The following is a 3,980-nucleotide window of genomic DNA, read 5'->3' on the forward strand; positions in this document are numbered from 1 at the left end:
ATTACTACATTATATACACTCCAATGCTGATAATAGCATTGGATAAACTGTATCACTCTTAGAAAACTTCACAATATGAAAACATTTGCCAAGTTAATACAATTATTCAGCATTTCTTCTTGCTACAGAGGACATATGTATGCCTTTAAATTAGGTTAGTCGTCAATTATACCACCTCTGTAGAGTTCAAACTCCCTAAAGTTTCCAACTAGCAGCCTTGGGAAGTAAGCTAAGATAATAAAGTCATAGGGCTCACTGGAGTCAAGATGGCAGAGTAGAAACAGGACCTCCATGCAGCTCCAGCTCCCACCACCTCCAATTTATATAAAAGGGGACTCTGAACAAACTTTGGAGCTACAGAACCTACAAAATGACACAGAGAAGCTAACCTCCCACTGAGGACAGCCCAGCAGGCCAGCAGGAATCAGCCAGCATAGCACTCTGGGAGCCAACCCTAGCCCTGCATGGAGATTTTAGCCCCAGGGCGGGCCTGACCAACCATCAGCTGGAGGGACTCCAGATCAGCAGCAGCTGTGGCTGTTTCCAAAATTATCAACACATAGATGCTAAGGACAAAGTGAGAGGTCAGTGCAGTGTGGACTTTGGGATCCCCTAGTTGGGAGTGTGTTGGCCTTTATCCCCTGGAGGGAGAAGCTGCTGAGGGCTGGGACATGGCTGCCACCACGTGGCAGCTTCAGCTCCTGACCTGCAGAGTGTAGGGGGACCAAGCGACCAGTCTGAGGGGTAATTGTTCTTGCTTTAACCTGCTTGGATCTGGATTGGAGTCTAGGGTGGAGGTCCTGGGGTGTGTTACCAGCTTGCCAGAGCATGTGGAGGCTTCAAAGAGGGCACCCAACTAATATCTTCAGCAGCTGAGAAAACCTCAGTGTTTGGTACGAAGCTCCCCTGTCTTACTGTGGCAAAAAAGCCCAAAAGTCAAGTAATTGAGAGGCAAAATGAGCAGGCAAAGGAAGCAAACCAAGTAAAGCAATCCAACATTAGACTCCTATTTTGGGAACAAAAAGGATCAAATCATGGAACAGGAGGAAGACAGTGAAATCAGAACTCCTGCACCAAAAGCTTCCAAGACAAATACGAGCTGGTTACAGGCCATAGAGGACCTTAAGAAGCAGATAAGAGAAGTGGAGGAAAAATTGGGAAGAGAAATGAGAATGATGCAAGAAAATTATGAAATGAGAGTCAACAGCCTGACTGAGGAAAATAACACCTTGAAAAATAGACTAACTCAAATGGCAAAAGAGGCTCAAAAAGGCAATGAGGAGAAGAATGCCTTAAAAAAGTCAAATTTGCCAGATGGAAAAAGAATCTCAAAAGCTCACTGAAGAGAATCATTCGTTCAGAATTAGACTGGAGCAAATGGAAGCCACTGACTTTATGAGAAATCAAGATGCTGGTAAACAGATCCAAACAAATGAAAGAAGAGAAGGCAATGTGAAATATCTCATGGGAAAAACCACTGACCTGGAAAATAGATCCAGGAGAGATAATTTAAAAATTATTGGACTACCTGAGAGCCATGACCAAAGTAAGAACCTAGAAAGCATCCTCCAGGAAGTTCTCAAAGAAAACTGCCCTGATGTTTTAGACCGAGGGGGCAAAATAGAGGTTGAAAGAATCCACCAATCACCTCCTGAAAAAGATCCCAAAAAGAAAACTCCTAGGAATATTATAGCCAGATTCCGGAATTCCCAGATTAAGGAGAGAATATTACAAGCAGCCAGGAAGAAACAATTTGAATATTGTGGAAACACAATCAGGATAACCCAGGATCTGGCAGCTTCTACACTGAGGGATCGAAGGGCTTGGAATGTGATATTCCGGAGGTCAAGGGAGCTGGGATTAAAACCAAGAGTCACCTACCCAGCAAAACTGAGTATCATGTTTCAGGGGAAAATATGGTCATTCAGTGGAATAGAGGGCTTTCAAGCATTCTTGCTGAAAAAACCAGAGTTGAATAGAAAATTTGACATTCAGATACAAGAAGCAAGAGAAGCATGAGAAGGTAAACAGGGAAAAGAAATCATAAGGAACTTATCAAAGTTGAACTATTTACATTCCTACATGGAAAAACAATAATTGTAACTTATGAAACTTTTCTCAGTAGTTGAAGGGATTAGAAATATATATACATATATATATATATATATGTGTGTGTGTGTGTGTGTGTCTTTATATGAGGGTATGCGGGCATATGAATACATATGTGAATGTGTGTATGTACGTTTACAGGTATACATAGAGAGAGGGCATGGGACCAATTTAACAGGAAGGGATGATACTTAAAAGGTGAAATTAAGAGGTGAGAGGAATATAATGAGAGGAGATGGGGAGAGACAGATTGGGGCAAAATATCTCATACAGAAGAGGCAAGGGAAAATGGTTACAATGGAGGGGAAGAATAGGAAGGCAAAAGGGAATGGGTCAACCTTATTCCTATTGAATCTGGCTTGAGGAGGGAGGGAAATACACACTAAATAAGGGATCTCACCCTCCAGGAGAATAGGGGGGGAAGGGGATGAGAGGGGGGTTGATGGAAGGGAGGGCAGGCTGGGGGGGAGGGAAGTTGGAAGCACCCACTTTTGAAAAGGGACAGGATCAAAGTAGAGAATAGAACAAGTGGGAGGTGGGATAGAAGGGAGGGAGATATAGTCAGTCTTTTACAATATATCTACTATGTTATTGTTTTGCATTAGCCGCACATGTACAACCTATACTGAACTGCTTGTCTCCAGTGGGGGTGGGTGGCAGGGGCGGAAGGGAATGAATCTGGAATTGAAAGTTTTAAAATCAAATATTCAAATATATATATATGTGTGTGTGTGTGTGTTTATACTATTATTAATACCATCTTATATGTAATTAAGAAATAAGATATACAGGCACTGAGGCATAGAGATCCACTGGAAAAGTCGAAACGGGTATGGGAGAAAATATGGGAGAGAGCAGATTGGAGGTGGGGATATCCTGTGGGACTGCTGTTTTGGGGGGATGGGTGGGGGAAAAACGGGGAGAAAATTTGTAACTCAAAATCTGGTGGATACGAATGATGTAAATCAGAAGTTAATAAAGCATTTAAAATAAAAAAAAGAAAGTAGTTGAAGAGAATATAAATACATATATGTATATATATGAGGATATATGGGCATAAGAATACATATGTGAACGTGTGTATATATGTTTTCAGGTATACATAGATAGACAGCACAGGACCAATTTAGTAGGAAGGGATGATACTTAAAAGGTGAGATTAAGAGGTGAAAGAGGAATATAATGAAAGGAGATGGGGAGAGGCAGAATGGGGTACACTATCTCATATAGAAGAGGCAAGGGAAAATGGTTACAATGGAGGGGAAGAAGAGGAAGGCAAAAAGGCAAAACCTTATTCTCATTGAATTTGGCTTGGGGAGGGAATGAAATACACACTAAATAGGGTATCTCACCCTACAGGAGAGTAGGGGGGATGATGGAAAGGAGGGCAGGCTGGGGGGGAGGGAAATTGGAAGCACCCACTTTTGAAAAGGGACAGGATCAAAGTAGAGAATAGAACAAGTGGGAGGTGGGATAGGAGGGAGGGAAATATAGTCAGTCTTTTACAATATATCTACTATGGTAATGTTTTGCATAGCTACACATGTACAACCTATACTGAATTGCTTATCTTCCCAGTAAAGGTGGGTGACAAGGGAGGAAGGGAATGGATCTGGAATTCAAAGTTTTAAAATCAAATGTTTAAAAATATATAAATACAATTATTAATATTATTTTACATGTAATTGGGAAATAAAATATACAGGCATTGGGGCATAGAGATCCACCATGCCCTACTGGAAAACTCAAAGGGGGTATGGAAGAGAGCAGTTTGGAGGAGGGGATATCCTGTGGGAGCACTATTTTGGGGTGGTGGGTAGGGGAAAAACGGGAAAAAAATTTGTAACTCAAAATCTGGCAGAAATGAATGA

Source organism: Petaurus breviceps, unplaced genomic scaffold (genome assembly GCF_028583685.1).
Source record: "Petaurus breviceps papuanus isolate PSGF00001 unplaced genomic scaffold, PetGlider_PUasm1.0 164, whole genome shotgun sequence".
In the NCBI taxonomy this organism is placed as follows: domain Eukaryota; kingdom Metazoa; phylum Chordata; class Mammalia; order Diprotodontia; family Petauridae; genus Petaurus; species Petaurus breviceps.